The sequence below is a fragment of the Cherax quadricarinatus genome, chromosome 10, assembly GCF_038502225.1.
Source record: "Cherax quadricarinatus isolate ZL_2023a chromosome 10, ASM3850222v1, whole genome shotgun sequence".
Classification (NCBI taxonomy): Eukaryota; Metazoa; Arthropoda; class Malacostraca; order Decapoda; family Parastacidae; genus Cherax; species Cherax quadricarinatus.
Window position 1 is genome coordinate 25,074,174 of NC_091301.1, and position 24,644 is coordinate 25,098,817.

Here is a 24,644-nt window from a genome sequence, read left to right on the forward strand (position 1 = left end):
TCCTTCATCCAGGAGTAGTGAAGGCTAGATCCTTCATCCAGGAGTAGTGGAGGCTAGATCCTCCATCCAGGAGTAGTGGAGGCTAGATCCTCCATCCAGGAGTAGTGGAGGCTAGATCCTTCATCCAGGAGTAGTGGAGGCTAGATCCTTCATCCAGGAGTAGTGGAGGCTAGATCCTCCATCCAGGAGTAGTGGAGGCTAGATCCTTCATCCAGGAGTAGTGGAGGCTAGATCCTTCATCCAGGAGTAGTGAAGGCTAGATCCTTCATCCAGGAGTAGTGGAGGTTAGATCCTTCATCCAGGAGTAGTGCAGGCTAGATCCTTCATCCAGGAGTAGTGGAGGCTAGATCCTTCATCCAGGAGTAGTGAAGGCTAGATCCTTCATCCAGGAGTAGTGGAGGCTAGATCCTCCATCCAGGAGTAGTGGAGGCTAGATCCTTCATCCAGGAGTAGTGGAGGCTAGATCCTTCATCCAGGAGTAGTGAAGGCTAGATCCTTCATCCAGGAGTAGTGAAGGCTAGATCCTTCATCCAGGAGTAGTGGAGGCTAGATCCTTCATCCAGGAGTAGTGGAGGCTAGATCCTCCATCCAGGAGTAGTGGAGGCTAGATCCTTCATCCAGGAGTAGTGGAGGCTAGATCCTTCATCCAGGAGTAGTGGAGGCTAGATCCTTCATCCAGGAGTAGTGGAGGCTAGATCCTTCATCCAGGAGTAGTGGAGGCTAGATCCTTCATCCAGGAGTAGTGGAGGCTAGATCCTTCATCCAGGAGTAGTGGAGGCTAGATCCTTCATCCAGGAGTAGTGGAGGCTAGATCCTCCATCCAGGAGTAGTGGAGGCTAGATCCTTCATCCAGGAGTAGTGGAGGCTAGATCCTTCATCCAGGAGTAGTGGAGGCTAGATCCTTCATCCAGGAGTAGTGGAGGCTAGATCCTTCATCCAGGAGTAGTGAAGGCTAGATCCTTCATCCAGGAGTAGTGAAGGCTAGATCCTTCATCCAGGAGTAGTGGAGGCTAGATCCTTCATCCAGGAGTAGTGGAGGCTAGATCCTCCATCCAGGAGTAGTGAAGGCTAGATCCTTCATCCAGGAGTAGTGAAGGCTAGATCCTCCATCCAATGATCAGGGGAGAAGTGGAGGAAGGATGTTTGCTACTGTTGAGCTGTGGTCACCGTGGATCGAAGACGTGGATGAACCAGCGGTGGATTGCACCTCCACTACTGTTGTATTGAGTGACACCCACGGGTTTAGCGCTTTATATACATAATTACAAGTGAATACCTTCACCAGTGCTTCAGTATTGTAATTATTTGTAAATACTATTCCCCTCAAGGAAGGTTCCTTGATGTTGGTGAGGGGCTCTTGATTTAGGGAATTGGATCTGTGCTCCAGTTCCCCGAATTAAGCCTGAATGTCTTCCACATCCCCCCCCCCCAGGCGCTGTATAATCCTCCGGGTTTAGCGCTTCCCCCTTGATTATAATAATAATAATAATAATGTAAATACTATTGTAGATACCTGTTTTAATTACCTGTTTGTAATTACCGGAGCAGAGTTGTGTTGGTGTGTGCTCTCTCAGTTATGGTTGTTGGGCGCGAGTCAAAGCTCCTGGTCCTCGTTTCTTGCAGATGAGGTGAGCTTCCTCGTGAGGCGTGCTGCGCCTCATGCTAAAACTGTGTATGGTGTTTGCTGCCACCAACATTCTAATCTAAGTCACTCCAAATCACTTGGATTCCCCAAAACTGCACAATCCAGGGCAACATGGGTTCAGGGCAGGTCGCTCCTGCCTCTCACAACTACTGGACCACTATGACATGGTCTTGGATGCACTGGAAGAATAACAGAATGCTGATGTAATATACACAGATTTTGCAAAAGCCTTTGACAAGTGCGATCATGGTAATGGCGCACAAAATACGTGCTAAAGAAATAACTGGAGATGGATCTTCAACTTTCTAATCATTCGAACACAAAGAGTAGTGGTCAACAGAGTTAAATCGGAGGCTGCCATAGTGAAGAGCTCTGTTCCACAAGGCTCAGTACTCGCCCCCATCCTGTTCCTCATCCTCTTATCAGACATAGACAGAGATGTAATCCACAGCACCGTATCATCCTTTGCAGACGATACTAGGATCTGCATGAGGCTGTCATCTGCTGAGGACGCGGTTAACTTCCAAGAAGATATAAACAAAGTTTTCCAGTGGGCAACGGTAAACAATATGATGTTCAATGAGGACAAATTCCAACTACTCTGTTATGGAAAACTGGAGGAGAAAATAACTAGAACTGAGGATACCTCAAACTCTGATCATACAATAGAGTGGAAAAATAATGTGAGGGACCTGGGAGTGGTAATGTCTGAGGATCTCACTTTCAAGGATCACAACAGTGCCACGATCACAGCTGGAAAGAAAATGATAGGATGGATAATGAGAACATTCAAAACAAGAGATGCCAAGCCATTGATGATCCTTTTCAAATCAGTTGTTTTCTTTAGGTTGGAATACTGCTGTGCGTTAACATTTCCGTTCAAAGCAGGTGAAATTGCAGATCTAGAGGGTGTACAGAGAACCTTTACTGCACATATAAGTTCCATCTAACCCCTCAACTACTGGGAACGCTTGGAAGCACTTGACTTGTACTCGGTGGAACGCAGGCGAGAGTGTTTTATCATGATCTACACTTGGAAAATGCTAGAAGGAATGGTCCCGAATCTGTACACAGAAATCACTCCCTACGAAAGTAAAAGACTGGGCAGGCGGTGCAAAATACCCCCAATGAAAAGTAGGGGCGCCATTGGTACATTAAGAGAAAACGCCATAAGTGTCCGGGGCCCAAGACTGTTCAACAGCCTCCCATCATGCATAAGGGGAATTACCAATAAACCCCTGGCTACCTTCAAGAGGGAGCTGGACAGATACTTAAAGTCGGTGCCGGATCAGCCGGGCTGTGGTTCGTACGTTGGACTACGTGCGGCCAGCAGTAACAGCCTGGTTGATCAGGACCTGATCCACCGGGAGGCCTGGTCGTGGACCGGGCCGTGGGGGCGTTGATCCCCAGAATACCCTCCAGATAGACTCCATCTCTAGACTTCCATGAATGACTGAGAGGTCTCTCTCCCCCTCTTTCCCTCTTTCCCTTTCTCCTCTCGAGATTTCCCCTCTTTCTTCTTTTTCCCTCTCTTCTCTTTCCCTCTGTCTTCTCTTTCCCTCTCTCTTCTCTTTCCCTCTCTCTTCTCTCTCCCTCCCTCCCTCTCCCTCACACCCTCCCCACCACACAATTCCCCCACCCATGTACGGCATTAATCACTAAGGCAAGTGCTGTCTTTGATGTAAAGGTCCTTATATCAGAGCAATGGATTTCTTTGGATTAAGTTGGTCTATGTTGAGATGCAATGCAAGTGAAGTGAGCTGAGTTAGGAGGGGGCAAGGCACCCTGTTAAGGAAGGGAGGGAGGGAGGGAGGTAGAGTAGGGAGGATAGCAACATGAGGAGTGAAGGTAGGTATTTCTTTTCCATTAAACAAAAGTGTATGGCAGGGTTATTATTGAAAGAATTAAGAGTAAGACGGAGAGTAGAATAGCAGATGAACAAGGAGGCTTTAGGAAAGGTAGGGGGTGTGTGGACCAGGTGTTTACAGTGTAACAGTATTTAGATAAGATAAGGGTAAGAGGTTTTTGTAGCATTTATGGATTTGAAAAAATCATATGACAGGGTGGACAGAGGGGCAATGTGACAGATGTTGCAAATGTATGGAATAGGAGATAGGTTACTGAAAGCAGTGAAGAGTTTTTACGAGGATAGTGAGACTCAGGTTAGAGAATATAGGAGAGAGGGAGATTATTTCCCAGTAAAAGTAGGCCTTAGACAAGGATGTGTGATGTCACCGTGGTTGTTCACTATATTTTTAGGTAGGGTTGTAAGAGAAGTGAATGCTCAGGTGTTGGCAGGAGGTGTGGGGTTAATAGATAAAGAATCTAACACAAAGTGGAAGTTGTTACAGTTGCTCTTTGCTGATAACGCTGATTTTGGGAGATTCTGAAGTGAAGTTGCAGAGGTTGGTAGATGAGTTTGGTAGGGTATGTGAAAGAAGAAAATTAAAGGTGAATATAGGTGATGGGGATAAAAAAAATTAGGTGACGAAAGATTAGATATCAGATTGGAGGGAGAGAGTATGGAGGTGGTGAATGTTTTCAGATATTTAGGAGTGGACGTGTCAGTAGATAGGTCTATGAAAGATGAGGTGAATCAAAGAATTGATGAGAGGAAAAAGGTGAATGGTGCTTCCATGGACAAAAAACTTTGTCCATGGAAGCAAAGAGGGGAATGTATGAGAGTACAATGTATACCAACGCTCTTATATGGGTGTGAAACGTGGGAGGTGAATGTTGCAACAAGGAGAAGGCTGGAGGCAGTGGAGATGTCATGTCTGAGGGCAATGTGCGGTGTGAATATAATGCAGAGAATTCGTAATTTGGAAATTAGGACTAGGTGTGGGATTACCAAAACTATTATCGAGAGGGCTGAGGTAGGGTTGTTGAGGTGGTTTGGACATTTAGAGAGGATGGAACAAAATAGAATGACTTCGAGAGTGTATAAATCTGTAGTGGAGGGAAGGCGGGGTAGGGGTCGGCCTAGGAAAGGTTGAAGAGAGGGGGTAAAGGAGGTGTTGTATGCGAGGGACTTTGACTTCCAGCATGCGTGCGTGAGCGTGTTTGATAGGAGCGAATGGAGACAAATGGTTTTTAGGACTTGACGTGCTGTTGGAGTGTAAGCAAGGTAACATTTATGAAGGGAGTCAGTGAAACTGGCAGGCCGGACTTGAGTCCTGGAGATGTGAAGTACAGTGTCTGCACTCTGATGGAGGGGTGTTAATGTTGCAGTTTTATAACTGTAGTGTAAGCGCGCCTCTGGCAAGACAATGTGTTGAAATGTGTCAGCTTGAGGTGGCAGACTTCAGTAGTGTCAGCCTGAGCTGTGAGACTTCAGCAGTGTCAGCTTGTGCTGGGAGATTTCAGCAGTCAGTCTGAGCTGGGAGACTTCAACAGTGTCAGCCTTTGCTGCGAGACATCAGCAGTGTCAGCCTGTGCTGGGAGACTTCAGCAGTAACAGCCTGTGCTGGGAGACTTCACTAGTGTCAACCTGAGTTGGGAGACTTCAGTAGTGTCAGTCTGAGCTGGGAGTCTTCAGTAGCGTCCATCAGTTCTGCGAGACATCAACAGTGTTAGACTGTGCTGGGAGACTTCAGCAGTGACAGCCTGTGCTGGGAGACTTCACTAGTGTCAATCTGAGCTGGGATACTTCACTAATGTCAGTCTGAGCTGGGAGACTTCAGTATTGTCAGCCTGAACTGGGAGACTTCAGTAGTGTCAGCCTGAAATGGGAGACTTCAGTAGTGTCAGTCTGAGCTAGAAGACTTTAGTTGTGTCATCCTGAGGTGGCAGACTTCAGTAGGGCAGTGAGGATAGAGCCAAGTATTCCAGTAAGTAAGGGCTCATTAGCTAGGGCAGCTTCAAAGGTTTGCTTCCAGCAGAGCTGGAGTTACTATCACTTGGAAGGGGAAGACATAGTAGGGACTGAATAGGGTAGAAGAGTGGGCACTTGAGTGGTGTGTAGGTGGGGAGTGAAGGAGAACGACACTAACTGGTGAGAGAATAACTCCAGGAGTTAAGAGGACAGTAAAGAGTAACTTAGATCATAAAAGAGAGACGGTGGTTGCAGCTGGCGCGGACACCATCACCACCTACAACTACAACAACAACAACAACTACTATATAAAGACTTGTTAGTGCTAGCAGTGCCACTTTACGAGGCCGCTACGGAGCTATCATCTGTGGCTTGAGAGTGAGGCGCTGGGCACAAGACAGCTTGTGCACCAGTATCATTGGCTGGACGCTCTTATACTGCTAACTCTTGCTGTGATACCAGAGATTACTGCCTCGTTAACAGCAGACACCGTGATACCAACTATGTGTGTGTGTGTGTGTGTGTGTGTGTGTGTGTGTGTGTGTGTGTGTGTGTGTGTGTGTGTGTGTGTGTGTGTGTGTGTGTGTATGTATGTGTGTATACTCACCACTGGGGTTGGAGAGGTCGATTCACAGCGTCTGGCCCCGACTCTTCGCTGATCGCTATTAGGTCGATTATCTCCTGGCTTCAAGAACCTTGTCGTACCTCTTCTTAAGGCTATGTATGGATCCCGCCTCTGCCACTTCACTGTTCAGATTGTTCCATTTTCTGATAACTTTAAGGCTGAAGAAATACTTCCTATCATCCCTATGGCTTATCTGAGTTTTCATTTTCCAGTTGTACCCACTTGTTCCTATTTACCATCCCTGAAATTTTCTGTTCTTTCTATACCTTTTCCATGGTCTAACATTTGGTTTCTCTACACCTCTTGGTAAACCATGGCCTCACTCTGGTCTTAGTAAACCATGGCCTCACTCTGGTCTTGGTAAACCATGGCCTCACTCTGGTCTTGGTAAACCATGGCCTCACTCTGGTCTTGGTAAACCATGGCCTCACTCTGGTCTTGGTAAACCATGGCCTCACTCTGGTCTTCCCATTGTTTCTACTGCCCCTCTGCACGAACTTCTCCGCCTCCCAACAATTTCTGGCCACGTGTTCTAGAGGGAAAGACAATGAATGATATGTCATTCATTGTCTTTCCCTCTAGTTCTCTTTCCCACTGCACCTCGTACAACAACTGCCTCATACCTGTGTAGTCCTCTTTTTTGAGGTTTGGCTTCTTCCCTCCTTCCTGTGCTCTTCACTCTGCGCTGTTAATTCCACAAGGTATTCGAAATTCAGGACCACATGATCACTAGCGACGAGGAAATTTTCATGTGTAATTTCCCCTGTGTCGGAACCACTCACTGTGAATACCAGATCTAGCCTTGCTGGCTCATCTTTGAGTCCTTAAGATGTTGGTTCTTCATTACCACCTACAGCATCTTAGCACTCCACATTTCTGGTCCCCCACTGGCTCTAGGTTTTCCTTGTCAACCTCCTTGTGGTTCAAGTGCCCCGTAACCGGTAGCTTTGCCCTGTACATGTGGGCCCTTCTGGCCATTTCAACTAGTGCATCCACCATTGCTCTGTTACTTTTATCATGCTTTTGTCTTTTGTCTCTTGCTGTTTAGCGGAGGGTTGTATATCACTGATATCATTACCTTGGGACCCCTCGTCTTCAGTGTGCTTACTATATAGTCATCAACTTCCCCATTGTACATTCCTCCATCTCCTCAAAACTCCACTGGCTTCTAACAAGCAGTGCTACTTCTTCTCTTCCTCTATTCCATTTGTCTTCCCTTGGAATCTGTGTGTATTTGTGGTTGCGCGTGTCTGCATGTGCGTGCGTACGTGTTGCGACCGTGTGTTCCCGTGTACGATTAACTATGTTCACATTGCACTAACAGTCTGGTTGACTAAAATTGAATTAATTAACCAGAGAGAGAGAGAGAGAGACAGACAGTCAGACAGACAGATACAAACAGACAGACACACGTAACTCGCGGGACAGATTAAGGTCATATAACAAGAGACAGGTAAATATCAGTGTGGTGGAGCTGTATTTTATACAACAGTTACATAGTGGGAACAATGACGAGCTGAGCCGCAGCTGTACTTCAGCACACGAGATGACTCTCTTACAGATTTATGAAATCTCTCAGCTTGAGCTGGGAGACTTCAGTAGTGTCAGTCTGAGCTGTGAGACTTTACTAGTGTCAGTCTGAGCTGTGAGACTTCAGTAGTGTCAGTCTGAGCTGTGAGACTTTAGTAGTGTCAGTCTGAGCTGTGAGACTTCAGTAGTGTCAGTCTGAGCTGTGAGACTTCAGTAGTGTCAGTCTGAGCTGTGAGACTTCAGTAGTGTCAGTCTGAGCTGTGAGACTTCAGTAGTGTCAGTCTGAGCTGTGAGACTTCAGTAGTGTCAGTCTGAGCTGTGAGACTTCAGTAGTGTCAGTCTGAGCTGTGAGACTTCAGTAGTGTCAGTCTGAGCTGTGAGACTTCAGTAGTGTCAGTCTGAGCTGTGAGACTTCAGTAGTGTCAGTCTGAGCTGTGAGACTTCAGTAGTGTCAGTCTGAGCTGTGAGACTTCAGTAGTGTCAGTCTGAGCTGGGAAACTTTAGTAGTGTCAGTCTGAGCTGTGAGACTTTAGTAGTGTCAGTCTGAGCTGTGAGACTTCAGTAGTGTCAGTCTGAGCTGTGAGACTTCAGTAGTGTCAGTCTGAGCTGTGAGACTTCAGTAGTGTCAGTCTGAGCTGTGAGACTTCAGTAGTGTCAGTCTGAGCTGTGAGACTTCAGTAGTGTCAGTCTGAGCTGTGAGACTTCAGTAGTGTCAGTCTGAGCTGTGAGACTTCAGTAGTGTCAGTCTGAGCTGTGAGACTTCAGTAGTGTCAGTCTGAGCTGTGAGACTTCAGTAGTGTCAGTCTGAGCTGGGAAACTTTAGTAGTGTCAGTCTGAGCTGTGAGACTTCAGTAGTGTCAGTCTGAGCTGTGAGACTTCAGTAGTGTCAGTCTGAGCTGGGAAACTTTAGTAGTGTCAGTCTGAGCTGTGAGACTTCAGTAGTGTCAGTCTGAGCTGTGAGACTTCAGTAGTGTCAGTCTGAGCTGTGAGACTTCAGTAGTGTCAGTCTGAGCTGTGAGACTTCAGTAGTGTCAGTCTGAGCTGTGAGACTTCAGTAGTGTCAGTCTGAGCTGGGAAACTTTAGTAGTGTCAGTCTGAGCTGTGAGACTTTAGTAGTGTCAGTCTGAGCTGTGAGACTTCAGTAGTGTCAGTCTGAGCTGTGAGACTTCAGTAGTGTCAGTCTGAGCTGTGAGACTTCAGTAGTGTCAGTCTGAGCTGTGAGACTTCAGTAGTGTCAGTCTGAGCTGTGAGACTTCAGTAGTGTCAGTCTGAGCTGTGAGACTTCAGTAGTGTCAGTCTGAGCTGTGAGACTTCAGTAGTGTCAGTCTGAGCTGTGAGACTTCAGTAGTGTCAGTCTGAGCTGTGAGACTTCAGTAGTGTCAGTCTGAGCTGTGAGACTTCAGTAGTGTCAGTCTGAGCTGGGAAACTTTAGTAGTGTCAGTCTGAGCTGTGAGACTTCAGTAGTGTCAGTCTGAGCTGTGAGACTTCAGTAGTGTCAGTCTGAGCTGGGAAACTTTAGTAGTGTCAGTCTGAGCTGGGAGACTTTACTAGTGTCAGTCTGAGCTGGGAGACTTCAGTAGTGTCAGTCTGAGCTGGGAAACTTTAGTAGTGTCAGTCTGAGCTGGGAGACTTTACTAGTGTCAGTCTGAGCTGGGAGACTTTAGTAGTGTCAGTCTGAGCTGTGAGACTTTACTAGTGTCAGTCTGAGCTGGGAGACTTTAGTAGTGTCAGCCTGAGCTGTGAGACTTTACTAGTGTCAGTCTGAGCTGTGAGACTTTACTAGTGTCAGTCTGAGCTGGGAGACTTTAGTAGTGTCAGTCTGAGCTGGGAGACTTTAGTAGTGTCAGTCTGAGCTGGGAAACTTTAGTCGTGTCAGTCTGAGCTGTGAGACTTTAGTAGTGTCAGTCTGAGCTGTGAGACTTCAGTAGTGTCAGTCTGAGCTGGGAAACTTTAGTAGTGTCAGTCTGAGCTGTGAGACTTTAGTAGTGTCAGTCTGAGCTGGGAGACTTCAGTAGTGTCAGTCTGAGCTGGGAGACTTCAGTAGTGTCAGTCTGAGCTGTGAGACTTCAGTAGTGTCAGCCTGAGCTGTGAGACTTTAGTAGTGTCAGTCTGAGCTGGGAGACTTCAGTAGTGTCAGTCTGAGCTGTTAGACTTTAGTAGTGTCAGTCTGAGCTGTGAGACTTCAGTAGTGTCAGTCTGAGCTGGGAAACTTTAGTAGTGTCAGTCTGAGCTGTGAGACTTTAGTAGTGTCAGTCTGAGCTGGGAGACTTCAGTAGTGTCAGTCTGAGCTGTGAGACTTCAGTAGTGTCAGTCTGAGCTGGGAAACTTTAGTAGTGTCAGTCTGAGCTGTGAGACTTTAGTAGTGTCAGTCTGAGCTGGGAGACTTCAGTAGTGTCAGTCTGAGCTGGGAAACTTTAGTAGTGTCAGTCTGAGCTGTGAGACTTCAGTAGTGTCAGTCTGAGCTGGGAAACTTTAGTAGTGTCAGTCTGAGCTGTGAGACTTCAGTAGTGTCAGTCTGAGCTGGGAAACTTTAGTAGTGTCAGTCTGAGCTGTGAGACTTTAGTAGTGTCAGTCTGAGCTGGGAGACTTCAGTAGTGTCAGTCTGAGCTGGGAGACTTCAGTAGTGTCAGTCTGAGCTGTGAGACTTCAGTAGTGTCAGCCTGAGCTGTGAGACTTCAGTAGTGTCAGTCTGAGCTGGGAAACTTTAGTAGTGTCAGTCTGAGCTGTGAGACTTTAGTAGTGTCAGTCTGAGCTGTGAGACTTTAGTAGTGTCAGTCTGAGCTGGGAAACTTTAGTAGTGTCAGTCTGAGCTGTGAGACTTTAGTAGTGTCAGTCTGAGCTGTGAGACTTCAGTAGTGTCAGTCTGAGCTGGGAAACTTTAGTAGTGTCAGTCTGAGCTGTGAGACTTTAGTAGTGTCAGTCTGAGCTGGGAGACTTCAGTAGTGTCAGCCTGAGCTGTGAGACTTCAGTAGTGTCAGCCTGAGCTGGGAGACTTCAGTAGTGTCAGTCTGAGCTGGGAGACTTCAGTAGTGTCAGCCTGAGCTGGGAGACTTCAGTAGTGTCAGCCTGAGCTGGGAGACTTCAGTAGTGTCAGCCTGAGCTGGGAGACTTCAAGTAGGTTGAATGACACCAGCCTACTGTGTGTGTACGTATAAAGATCCACAGTGCATATTTAGTGTTGTGAGACATTAGTGGAGTGGGTGAAGGTGATGAAGTGTGTGAAGGTGATGAAGTGGGTGAAGGTGATGAAGTGGGTGAAGGTGATGAAGTGTGTGAAGGTGATGAAGTGTGTGAAGGTGATGAAGTGTGTGAAGGTGATGAAGTGGGTGAAGGTGATGAAGTGTGTGAAGGTGATGAAGTGTGTGAAGGTGATGAAGTGGGTGAAGGTGATGAAGTGGGTGAAGGTGATGAAGTGTGTGAAGGTGATGAAGTGTGTGAAGGTGATGAAGTGTGTGAAGGTGATGAAGTGGGTGAAGGTGATGAAGTGTGTGAAGGTGATGAAGTGTGTGAAGGTGATGAAGTGGGTGAAGGTGATGAAGTGTGTGAAGGTGATGAAGTGGGTGAAGGTGATGAAGTGTGTGAAGGTGATGAAGTGTGTGAAGGTGATGAAGTGGGTGAATGTGATGAAGTGTGTGAAGGTGATGAAGTGGGTGAAGGTGATGAAGTGTGTGAAGGTGATGAAGTGTGTGAAGGTGATGAAGTGTGTGAAGGTGATGAAGTGGGTGAAGGTGATGAAGTGTGTGAAGGTGATGAAGTGTGTGAAGGTGATGAAGTGGGTGAAGGTGATGAAGTGTGTGAAGGTGATGAAGTGGGTGAAGGTGATGAAGTGTGTGAAGGTGATGAAGTGTGTGAAGGTGATGAAGTGTGTGAAGGTGATGAAGTGGGTGAAGGTGATGAAGTGTGTGAAGGTGATGAAGTGGGTGAAGGTGATGAAGTGGGTGAAGGTGATGAAGTGGGTGAAGGTGATGAAGTGTGTGAAGGTGATGAAGTGGGTGAAGGTGATGAAGTGTGTGAAGGTGATGAAGTGGGTGAAGGTGATGAAGTGGGTGAAGGTGATGAAGTGTGTGAAGGTGATGAAGTGGGTGAAGGTGATGATGTGGGTGAAGGTGATGAAGTGTGTGAAGGTGATGAAGTGGGTGAAGGTGATGAAGTGGGTGAAGGTGATGAAGTGTGTGAAGGTGATGAAGTGGGTGAAGGTGATGAAGTGGGTGAAGGTGATGAAGTGGGTGAAGGTGATGAAGTGGGTGAAGGTGATGAAGTGGGTGAAGGTGATGAAGTGTGTGAAGGTGATGAAGTGGGTGAAGGTGATGAAGTGTGTGAAGGTGATGAAGTGTGTGAAGGTGATGAAGTGGGTGAAGGTGATGAAGTGGGTGAAGGTGATGAAGTGGGTGAAGGTGATGAAGTGGGTGAAGGTGATGAAGTGTGTGAAGGTGATGAAGTGGGTGAAGGTGATGAAGTGGGTGAAGGTGATGAAGTGTGTGAAGGTGATGAAGTGTGTGAAGGTGATGAAGTGGGTGAAGGTGATGAAGTGGGTGAAGGTGATGAAGTGTGTGAAGGTGATGAAGTGTGTGAAGGTGATGAAGTGGGTGAAGGTGATGAAGTGTGTGAAGGTGATGAAGTGGGTGAAGGTGATGAAGTGGGTGAAGGTGATGAAGTGGGTGAAGGTGATGAAGTGTGTGAAGGTGATGAAGTGTGTGAAGGTGATGAAGTGGGTGAAGGTGATGAAGTGGGTGAAGGTGATGAAGTGTGTGAAGGTGATGAAGTGGGTGAAGGTGATGAAGTGTGTGAAGGTGATGAAGTGGGTGAAGGTGATGAAGTGGGTGAAGGTGATGAAGTGGGTGAAGGTGATGAAGTGTGTGAAGGTGATGAAGTGTGTGAAGGTGATGAAGTGGGTGAAGGTGATGAAGTGTGTGAAGGTGATGAAGTGGGTGAAGGTGATTTGGTGGGCGAATATGGTGAGGTTGAAAACGCTGTGATTCCCCACCTGGAAGGTAAGACTGGGGGAATAACGAAGATCTATATTCAGGCTATTGCAGGTATCATCGTCCCCGCGGCTCAGTCCCAGATCACACCTATTCAACCAGGTTGTTGGTTCTAGCCACATGCAGTCCAACATAGGCACCACAGCACGATTGATCAGAAGCTGTTTTTATGACAGGCATAACGGGGGGGGGAGGGGTAAGTAGACAATGTAACTTCAACCTTCTGATGGATAAAGCACAAAGAGTGGAAAAGTGGGTAGATGGATCTTTAACTTTTTAACCAATAGAGCACAAGAGTAATAGTAAACAGAGTTAAGTCAGAGGCGGCTACAGTGAAAAACTCTGTTCCACTTGGTACAGTACTCGTCCCCGTCCTTATCCTCATATCTGACAGAGATGTAGACCATAACACAGAGCTCTCCTTCGTTGACGACCCTAGAAATTTACATGAGAGTGTCATCTATTGAGGATACTGTAAATCTCCAAGCCTGGTTGGCCAGGCAAGCATCAGAGAATCTCACTATCAAAGATCACAACAATGTCATTTTCACATTGCGAGAAAAATGATAAGATGGATAACGAGAACCTTCAAAACCTGGGTTGCCAAGCCAGTGATGATCATTTTCAAGTCATTTATTCTCTCTAACCTTGAATATTGTTATACACTATCAACCCCTTTCAAATTAAACGAAATTGCTGATCTGGAGAATGTACAGAGAAACCTAACTGCACGCATACGTTCAGTCAAGCACCCAAATTATTGGGAACGTCCCTTGATCTGTACTCTTTGGAATGCAGGCAAGAAAGATACTTCATAATTTATACCTGGAAAATCTTAGACGGGCTAGTTCCAAATTTACACACAGAAACCACTCCCTACTAAAGCAAAAAACCCGCTGACGGTGCACTATATATCTCCTACCTACCTGGAGGGTATTCCGGGGATCAACGCCCCCGCGGCCCGGTCCACAAACAAGCCTCCCGGTGGATCAGGGCCTGATCAACCAGTCTGTCACTACTGGCCGCACGTAGTCCGGCACCGACTAAGTATCTGTCCAGCTCCGTCTTGAAGGCAGCCAGGGGTCTATTGGTAATTCCTCTTATCCATGGTGGGAGGCTGTTAAGCAGTCTTCGGCCCCGGACAAGACACTCGTTACGTTTTTTCTTAGTGTAGACCCCTGGCTGTCTTCAGGAGGGAACTGAACAGGCACCTAAGGTCAGTACCTGACCAGCCGGGCTGTGGTTCGTACGTTGGACTGCGTGTGACCTCACAGTACTCTCAGAGTACTGCAGTATCCAGTACTTTCAGAGTACAACTAATAGTTTTGTGAGTACTGGTCTATCCATGCAGTTTATTTTGTGTCGAGTTCAGGCAAAATTGGTTTCAGGTCATCCACCTTATTTTAGGTCATCCATTATGTTTTAGGTCATCCATTATGTTTTAGGTCATCCATTATGTTTTAGATCATCCATTATATTTTAGGCCATCCATTATGTTTTAGGTCATCCATTATATTTTAGGCCATCCACTTAATTTAGTTCATTAATATTATTTTAGGTCATCCACTTTATTTTAGAATATATAATCAGTATTATTTTGAGAATGGTTTAATAAAGGCACTTTTATTATTTTCTATTTCTCCACCATTTTCGTCCTTATTTTCTCTTCTTCTCATCGTCTGCTTCTACCTGATTCTTCTGCTTTTTTTTCCACCTTCTGTTGTTTGTTTTATTGCTGCTTCTCTTTCTTTCGTATACTTTTTTTTGTCGTTGTTCTCTTGTGTTTGTTGTGAGGTGATTGTGGGGCCAGCTGGGTGATTGTGGGGCCAGCTGGGTGATGGCCGGGCCAGCTGGGTGATGGTCGGGCCAGCTGGGTGATGGTCGGGCCAGCTGGGTGATGGTCGGGCCATCTGGGTGATGGTCGGGCCAGCTGGGTGATGGTCGGGCCATCTGGGTGATGGCCGGGCCAGCTGGGTGATGGCCGGGCCAGCTGGGTGATGGCCGGGCCAGCTGGGTGATGGTCGGGCCAGCTGGGTGATGGTCGGGCCAGCTGGGTGATGGCCGGGCCAGCTGGGTGATGGCCGGGCCAGCTGGGTGATGGCCGGGTCAGCTGGGTGATGGCCGGGCCAGCTGGGTGATGGCCGGGCCAGCTGGGTGATGGCCGGGTCAGCTGGGTGATGGCCGGGTCAGTTGGGTGATGGCCGGGCCAGCCAGTTGAACACTTCTTGAAGGTGGTGCTAAGACAGCACTTGTGGAGCCCAGGGTGAGAGAGGGTAGTGCTCTGTACCCCCCTCCCCCACACACTCACACTCTCTTATACTCACACTCTCTTATACTCACACTCTCTTATACTCACACTCTCTTATACTCACTTCACCTCTCCTCCCTCCTTCCCATCCACCCTCCTCTCTTTCCTTCAATCAGCTCCCTCTTCCCCTCCTCTCCCCTCCCTCCTGATCTTGTTCCCCCAGTCATACATGTGCGTGTATGTCTATAGATTTTCTCTGAAATACGTTTATCCTCTTATTTGAGTACGAGAGTTCCTAATTAACACTACCGTTGGTAATTCCTTATTTATGTACATTGTGTGTATATATATATATATATATATATATATATATATATATATATATATATATATATATATATATATATATATATATATATATATATATATATGTCGTGCCGAATATGTAAAACTTGCGATCTTGGCTTAAAAGCAACACTCATCTTGCCATATAAGACAAGCGAAAATTTGTGTATGCAATAATTTTGCAAAAATTATTCTGAACCTAACGAAAAAAAATATATTTCATTGTGTTTGTTTAGTATTAAATTACTGTAAACTTATCTAAAATCTATTTAGTTGGGTTAGGCTAAAATAAATTGTGCTTTTTATAATAAGGTTAGGTAAGTTTTCTAAGATTCTTTTGGTGTAACATTATAAATTTTTACATTAATGTTAATGAAAAAATATATATCTTTAAACGTATAAGAGAAAATTTTAGAAAGGACGTAATTTTAAATGGGTTCTTGCTAATTGACCAGTTTTATATATATATATATATATATATATATATATATATATATATATATATATATATATATATATATATATATATATATAACCAGCACAACCAGCAAGGACGATCATGCTTGTCACAGCTGCTGAACCATTATGACAGAATTACGGAGGCACTGGAAGACGACCAAAACGCAGATGTGATTTACACAGATTTTGCAAAGGCATATGACAAATGTGATCATGGAGTGATAGCGCACAAAATGAAGGCCATGGGCATTACGGGGAAGGTAGGCAGATGGATTTTCGGCTTCCTAACACACAGAAGAGAACACACAAGTAGTAGTAAACAGAGCAAGATCCAGCATCAGCGAGGTCAAAAGCTCAGTGCCCCAAGGCACTGTCCTGGCACCTCTGCTGTCTCTCATCCTCATAGCAGACATAGACGAAAACACCCGGCACACTTTTGTATCATCATTTGCAAATGACACTATAATAAGCATGAAAGTCAGTACGGTAGAGGACACTGAAAAAGTACAGGAAGACATAAACAGGGTTTTCCAGTGGGCAGTGGAAAACAACATGACGTTCAATGGTGATAAGTTCCAGCTGCTTAGGTATGGAAAGAATGAAGAACTCAAAAGGAGCACTATATACAAAACTCAAGAGGGTCACCAAATAGAACGTAAGGAACACGTAAAAGACCTGGGAATAATTATGTCAGCGGACCTTTCTTTTAAGGAACATAACAAGACAAAGATCACGACAGCCAGGAAGATGACTGGGTGGGTACTGAGAACTTTCAAAACAAGGGAAAATAATGCCGATGGTGACACTCTTCAAATCGCTAGTGCTCCCTCACTTAGAATATTGCTCAGTGCTGACGGCCCCGTTCAGGGCAGGACAAATATCGGAGCTGGAACAAATACAGAGATCAAAACTCTTGGAAGGTATATCAAAGGTAAAGATATATACATATACATATATATATATATATATATATATATATATATATATATATATATATATATATATATATATATATATATATATATATATATATATATATATAATATGGGGTCCACCTCTGGTGTAAATTGTGGGACCCATAGCCTCGGAGAAGTGGATAAAAAGGCTTCAAGGAAGAATATTTCGATTTCTTCCTGAAGCCATTTGAATATTCCACTTCCCCTACCACCCCATCTTTTAAACTATTTTTTTTTACCAATAGGAATATTTTATTACATAATATGGCACAGAAGATTTAAGAGATACATTGTTGATATAAAGGTGGCATATATATATATATATATATATATATCTATATATATATATATATATATATATATATATATATATATATATATATATATATATATAAACATATATACATGTTGTTACGTGTGTATCACCGATTATAAGGCGAAAATCTCATCCAGCTCCTCAGAGCTGGGGCGTGTGCCCAAAATGCAGCATGCATTACCCCTTTGAACAGCCGCGCTGAGCCGCTGGAACAGAAAACTAGCTGCCCTGGGATCCCTAGTTACCCTGATGAGTCTTTTTCCCAGCTCCTTAAGGAAATTAGATGCACTCTTTCCCCATGAGCCAAGGGTCTCTGAGCCTATGGGAACAAACATATAATGATGGGCAAGTTCTCCATATTTTCTAGACTTTTGGGACTCCCTAAAGCTGGCAGCTGCCCCTCCTTCCTCCCTGGTGTATTGGAGATAGGTATCAGCCAAGGTAGATGCACATGTATAGTCCCACACCACCTGCTTCCCATCTGTCCAGGCTTGAAGGGTGATACCATCTGGACGCTTCTGGCTGCATATATATATATATATATATATATATATATATATATATATATATATATATATATATATATTTGTGATGAATAGTTTGAAAAACCGACAAGTTGAAGATTGAGACATTTATGCAACATATGGGAATCTTTAATTCCCATATGTTGCATAAGTGTCTCAATCTTCATATATATATATAGTACCGAAGAATTAAAATTGGTCAGTTAGCAAGAACTTATACGTTTAAAGATACATATTTTTTTTCATTTACGTTAATGTAAAAATTAAGAGTTTTGTACCAAAAGAATCTTAGAAAACTTACCTAACCTTATAACAAGCGTAATTTAATTACACTAATTCATCTAAATATATTTTAGATAATTAAAAAGTTTACATTATTAATACTATAATAAAAAAGAAGCGCTAAACCTACAAGGGTCATATAACGCAGAAAAAAAAAATTACAATAATTTAGTAAACAATGAAATATATTTTTTCGTTAGGTTCAGAATGATTTTTGTGAAATTATTGCATACACAAATTTTTGCGTGCATTATTCGGCAAGAAGAGCATTGCTATTTAAGCCAAAATCACAAGCTTTATATATATGTACATGTTTATAGAGGGGCCACAGATATATCAGATCACTTTTTAGTTGTAGCTACACTGAGAGTAAAAGGTAGATGGGATACAAGGAGAATAGAAGCATCAGGGAAGAGAGAGGTGAAGGTTTATAAACTAAAAGAGGAGGCAGTTAGGGTAAGATATAAACAGCTATTGGAGGATAGATGGACTAATGAGAGCATAGGCAATGGGGTCGAAGAGGTATGGGGTAGGTTTAAAAATGTAGTGTTAGAGTGTTCAGCAGAAGTTTGTGGTTACAGGAAAGTGGGTGCGGGAGGGAAGAGGAGCGATTGGTGGAATGATGTAAAGAGAGTAGTAATGGAGAAAAAGTTAGCATATGAGAAGTTTTTACAAAGTAGAAGTGATGCAAGGAAGGAAGAGTATATGGAGAAAAAGAGAGAGGTTAAGAAAGTGGTGAAGCAATGTAAAAAGAGAGCAAATGAGAGAGTGGGTGAGATGTTATCAACAAATTTTGTTGAAAATAAGAAAAATTTTTGGAGTGAGATTAACAAGTTAAGGAAGCCTAGAGAACAAATGGATTTGTCAGTTAAAAATAGGAGAGGAGAGTTATTAAATGGAGAGTCAGAGGTATTGGGAAGATAGAGGGAATATTTTGAGGAATTGTTAAATGTTGATGAAGATAGGGAAGCTGTGATTTCGTGTATAGGGCAAGGAGGAATAACATCTTGTAGGAGTGAGGAAGAGCCAGTTGTGAGTGTGGGGGAAGTTCGTGAGGCAGTAGGTAAAATGAAAGGGTTACGGTAAGGCAGTCGGGATTGATGGGATAAAGATAGAAATGTTAAAAGCAGGTGGGGATATAGTTTTGGAGTGGTTGGTGTAATTATTTAATAAATGTATGGAAGAGGGTACGGTACCTAGGGATTGGCAGAGAGCATGCATAGTTCCTTTGTATAAAGGCAAAGAGGACAAAAGAGAGTGGAAAAGTTATAGGGGGATAAGTCTGTTGAGTATACCTGGTAATGTGTATGGCAGTTATTATTGAAAGAATTAAGAGTAAGACAGAGAATAGGATAGCAGATGAACAGGGAGGCTTTAGGAAAGGTAGGGGGTGTGTGGACCAGGTGTTTACAGTGAAACATATAAGTGAACAGTATTTAGATAAGGCTAAAGAGGTTTTTGTGGCATTTATGGATTTGGAAAAGGCGTATGACAGGGTGGATAGGGGGCAATATGGCAGATGTTGCAGGTGTATGGTGTAGGAGGTAGGTTACTGAAAGCAGTGAAAAGTTTTTACGAGGATAGTGAGGCTCAAGTTAGAGTATGTAGGAAAGAGGGAGATTATTTCCCAGTAAAAGTAGGCCTTAGACAAGGATGTGTGATGTCACCGTGGTTGTTTAATATATTTATAGATGGGGTTGTAAGAGAAGTAAATGCGAGGGTTTTGGCAAGAGGCGTGGAGTTAAAAGATAAAGAATCACACATAAAGTGGGAGTTGTCACAGTTGCTCTTTGCTGATGACACTGTGCTCTTGGGAGATTCTGAAGAGAAGCTGCAGAAGTTGGTGGATGGATTTGGTAGGGTATGCAAAAGAAGAAAATTAAAAGTGAATACAGGAAAGAGTAAGGTTATGAGGATAACAAAAAGATTAGGTGATGAAAGATTGGATATCAGATTGGAGGGAGAGAGTATGGAGGAGGTGAATGTATTCAGATATTTGGGAGTGGACGTGTCAGCGGAAGGGTCTATGAAAGATGAGGTGAATCATAGAATTGATGAGGGGAAAAGGGTGAGCTGTGCACTTAGGAGTCTGTGGAGACAAAGAACTTTGTCCTTGGAGGCAAAGAGGGGAATGTATGAGAGTATAGTTTTACCAACGCTCTTATATGGGTGTGAAGCATGGGTGATGAATGCCAGCAGCCACTGACCAGCCACCAGTCTCAGGCAGCCAGCAGCCACTGACCAGCCACCAGTCTCAGCCAGCCAGCAGCCACTGACCGGCCACCAGTCTCAGAAAGCCAGCCAGCCACTGACCAGCCACCAGTCTCAGCCAGCCAGCAGCCACTGACCAACCACCAGTCTCAGCCAGCCAGCAGCCACTGACCAGCCACCAATCTCAGAAAGCCAGCCAGCCACTGACCAACCACCAGTCTCAGCCAGCCAGCAGCCACTGACCGGCCACCAGTCTCAGCCAGCCAGCCAGCCACTGACCAACCACCAGTCTCAGCCAGCCAGCAGCCACTGACCAACCACCAGTCTCAGCCAGCCAGCCAGCCACTGACCAACCACCAGTCTCAGGCAGCCAGCAGCCACTGACCAGCCACCAGTCTCAGAAAGCCAGCAGCCACTGACCAGCCACCAGTCTCAGCCAGCCAGCAGCCACTGACCAACCACAAGTCTCAGCCAGCCAGCAGCCACTGACCGGCCACCAGTCTCTGCCAGCCAGCCACTGACCAACCACCAGTCTCAGGCAGCCAGCAGTCACTGACCAGCCACCAGTCTCAGCCAGCCAGCCATGAGTGTCCGTCGTGTGTTTGTCTAACATTTTTCTTTGCAGGTGAATTTTGAAGCCTGGTCGAGTGAGTGAATCTTGTGGGAGTGGGAGGAGTGTGGGGTGGAGTGGGAGGAGTGTGGGGTCGAGTGGGAGAAGTGTGGGGTGGAGTGGGAGGAGTGTGGGGTCGAGTGGGTGGAGTGTGGGGTGGAGTATGAGGAGCGTGGGGTGGAGTATGAGGAGCGTGGGGTCGAGTGGGAGGAGTGTGGGGTGGAGTGGGGAATGGGAAGGGGTGAGAGAGCAGGGAGTAGTGGAATGGGGAAGCATGGAGGGGTGGGGATTGGTGATGGGGGTGGGATTAGTGAGGGGGGTGGAGTGTAATGAGGGAGTCATGAAGGAAATGGGTTCACCTACGTATGTCGTTGAACCCAAGGCTGCCCCCCCCCTCTCCTTCCAGTCGTCCCCACCCACGATGTTGACCGAGTGCTGTTATGTAGCAACATAAACATATTGTTTGACTTTATTGAAGTGTGGGTCAACATGGTAGCTGCCACCATGGGTCATGGTAGCTGCCACCATGGGTCATGGTAGCTGCCACCATGGGTCAACATGGTAGCTGCCACCATGGGTCAACATGGTAGCTGCCACCATGGGTCAACATGGTAGCTGCCACCATGGGTCAACATGGTAGCTGCCATCATGGGTCAACATGGTAGCTGCCACCATGGGTCATGGTAGCTGCCACCATGGGTCAACATGGTAGCTGCCACCATGGGTCAACATGGTAGCTGCCACCATGGGTCAACATGGTAGCTGCCACCATGGGTCAACATGGTAGCTACCACCATGGGTCAACATGGTAGCTGCCACCATGGGTCAACCTGGTAGCTGCCACCATGGGTCAACATGGTAGCTACCACCATGGGTCAACATGGTAGCTGCCACCATGGGTCAACATGGTAGCTGCCACCATGGGCCAACATAGCTGCCACCATGGGTCAACATGGTAATTGCCACCATGGGTCAACATGGTAGCTGCCACCATGGGTCATGGTAGCTGCCACCATGGGTCAACATGGTAGCTGCCACCATGGTTCAACATGGTAGCTGCCACCTGGGTCAACATGGTAGCTGCCACCATGGGTCAACATGGTAGCTGCCACCATGGGTCAACATGGTAGCTGCCACCATGGGTCATGGTAGCTGCCACCATGGGTCATGGTAGCTGCCACCATGGGTCAACATGGTAGCTGCCACCATGGGTCAACATGGTAGCTGCCACCATGGTTCAACATGGTAGCTGCTACCATGGGTCAACATGGTAGCTGCCACCATGGGTCAACATGGTAGCTGCCACCATGGGTCAACATGGTAGCTGCCACCATGGGTCATGGTAGCTGCCACCATGGGTCAACATGGTAGCTGCCACCATGGTTCAACATGGTAGCTGCCACCTGGGTCAACATGGTAGCTGCCACCATGGGTCAACATGGTAGCTGCCACCATGGGTCAACATGGTAGCTGCCACCATGGGTCATGGTAGCTGCCACCATGGGTCATGGTAGCTGCCACCATGGGTCAACATGGTAGCTGCCACCATGGGTCAACATGGTAGCTGCCACCATGGTTCAACATGGTAGCTGCTACCATGGGTCAACATGGTAGCTGCCACCATGGGTCAACATGGTAGCTGCCACCATGGATCAACATGGTAGCTGCCACCATGGGTCAACATGGTAGCTGCCACCATGGGTCAACATGGTAGCTGCCACCATGGGTCAACATGGTAGCTGCCACCATGGGTCAACATGGTAGCTGCCACCATGGGTCAACATGGTAGCTGCCACCATGGGTCAACATGGTAGCTGCCACCATGGGCCAACATAGCTGCCACCATGGGTCAACATGGTAATTGCCACCATGGGTCAACATGGTAGCTGCCACCATGGGTCATGGTAGCTGCCACCATGGGTCAACATGGTAGCTGCCACCATGGTTCAACATGGTAGCTGCCACCTGGGTCAACATGGTAGCTGCCACCATGGGTCAACATGGTAGCTGCCACCATGGGTCAACATGGTAGCTGCCACCATGGGTCATGGTAGCTGCCACCATGGGTCATGGTAGCTGCCACCATGGGTCAACATGGTAGCTGCCACCATGGGTCAACATGGTAGCTGCCACCATGGTTCAACATGGTAGCTGCTACCATGGGTCAACATGGTAGCTGCCACCATGGGTCAACATGGTAGCTGCCACCATGGGTCAACATGGTAGCTGCCACCATGGGTCATGGTAGCTGCCACCATGGGTCAACATGGTAGCTGCCACCATGGTTCAACATGGTAGCTGCCACCTGGGTCAACATGGTAGCTGCCACCATGGGTCAACATGGTAGCTGCCACCATGGGTCAACATGGTAGCTGCCACCATGGGTCATGGTAGCTGCCACCATGGGTCATGGTAGCTGCCACCATGGGTCAACATGGTAGCTGCCACCATGGGTCAACATGGTAGCTGCCACCATGGTTCAACATGGTAGCTGCTACCATGGGTCAACATGGTAGCTGCCACCATGGGTCAACATGGTAGCTGCCACCATGGATCAACATGGTAGCTGCCACCATGGGTCAACATGGTAGCTGCCACCATGGGTCAACATGGTAGCTGCCACCATGGGTCAACATGGTAGCTGCCACCATGGGTCAACATGGTAGCTGCCACCATGGGTCAACATGGTAGCTGCCACCATGGGTCAACATGGTAGCTCACTACCACCACCACACATGACGAACCTGGCTGGTATATCACCTAGCTGCTGCTGCTGCTGCTGCTGCTGCTTCTTATCTCGGTTCTTACATAAAACACGTGTTGCATATTTGATGGTGGCGCCTCTCTCTCTCTCTCTCTCTCTCTCTCTCTCTCTCTCTCTCTCTCTCTCTCTCTCTCTCTCTCTCTCTCTCTCTCTCTCTCTCTCTCTCTCTCTCTCTGCTGTTGAGCAAGCGGTCAACAGGGAAATCTGGTCTCAGACCTGGCTGCGGGAGTGAAACTCTGGTAACAGGTCGCATGTAAAGGTACGTTTCCACGTACGTGTTTCTCTCCAGGGCTCCAGTCTCCAAAACTGAAAATATGAAAAAAACCTGATGGGTATAGCGCTTAAATTTATAATAATAATAATAATAACCATCATCACCATCGTCATCATCATCATCACCATCATCATCACCACCGTAATCACCAGCATCATCACCAGCATCATGAAAGAGACTGTGACGATGTTTCACTAAGAACATTAACTAGATAACCGAGGAAGAGTAACGTTGAAGACGGTTGTGTACTCACCTATTTGTACTCACCTATTTGTGGTTACAGGGGTCGAGTCTTAGCTCCTGGCCCCGCCTCTTCACCGGTTGCTACTGGGCCCTCTCTCTCCCCGCTCCATGAGCTTTATCAAACCTCGTCTTAAAACTGTGTATGGTTCCTGCCTCCACTACGTCATTTTCTAGGCTATTCCACTGCCTTACAACCCTATGACTGAAGAAATACTTCCTACTATCTCTCTGACTCATTTGTGTCTTCAACTTCCAATTGTGGCCTCTTGTTTCTGTGTCCCCTCCCTGGAACATCCTGTCTTTGTCCACCTTGTCTATTCCACGCAGTATTTTATATGTCGTTATCATGTCTCCCCTGACCCTCCTGTCCTCCAGTGTCGTCAGGCCGATTTCCCTTAATGTGTGTGTGTGTGTGTGTGTGTGTGTGTGTGTGTGTGTGTGTGTGTGTGTGTGTGTATGTGTGTATGTGTGTGTGTATGTGTGTACTCACCTAGTTAAGGTTGCAGGGGTCGAGTCCGAGCTCCTGGCCCCGCCACTTCACTGGTCGCTACTAGGTCACTCTCCCTGAACCGTGAGCTTTATCATACCTCTGCTTAAAGCTATGTATGGATCCTGCCTCTACTACATCGCTTCCCAAACTATTCCACTTCCTGACTACTCTGTGGCTGAAGAAATACTTCCTAACATCCCTGTGATTCATCTGTGTCTTCAACTTCCAACTGTGTCCCCTTGTTTCTGTGTCCCATCTCTGGAACATCCTGTCTTTGTCCACCTTGTCAATTCCTCTCAGTATTTTGTATGTCGTTATCAAGTCCC

At 46.3% G+C, this 24,644-nt stretch overlaps 1 protein-coding gene across 1 annotated transcript in view; it reads left to right on the forward strand.

Annotated features, from left to right (window-relative positions):
- Eph (Eph receptor tyrosine kinase) overlaps positions 1-24,644 on the forward strand; it is a 688,518-nt gene that overhangs the window by 368,406 nt on the left and 295,468 nt on the right. The window lies entirely within an intron of this gene.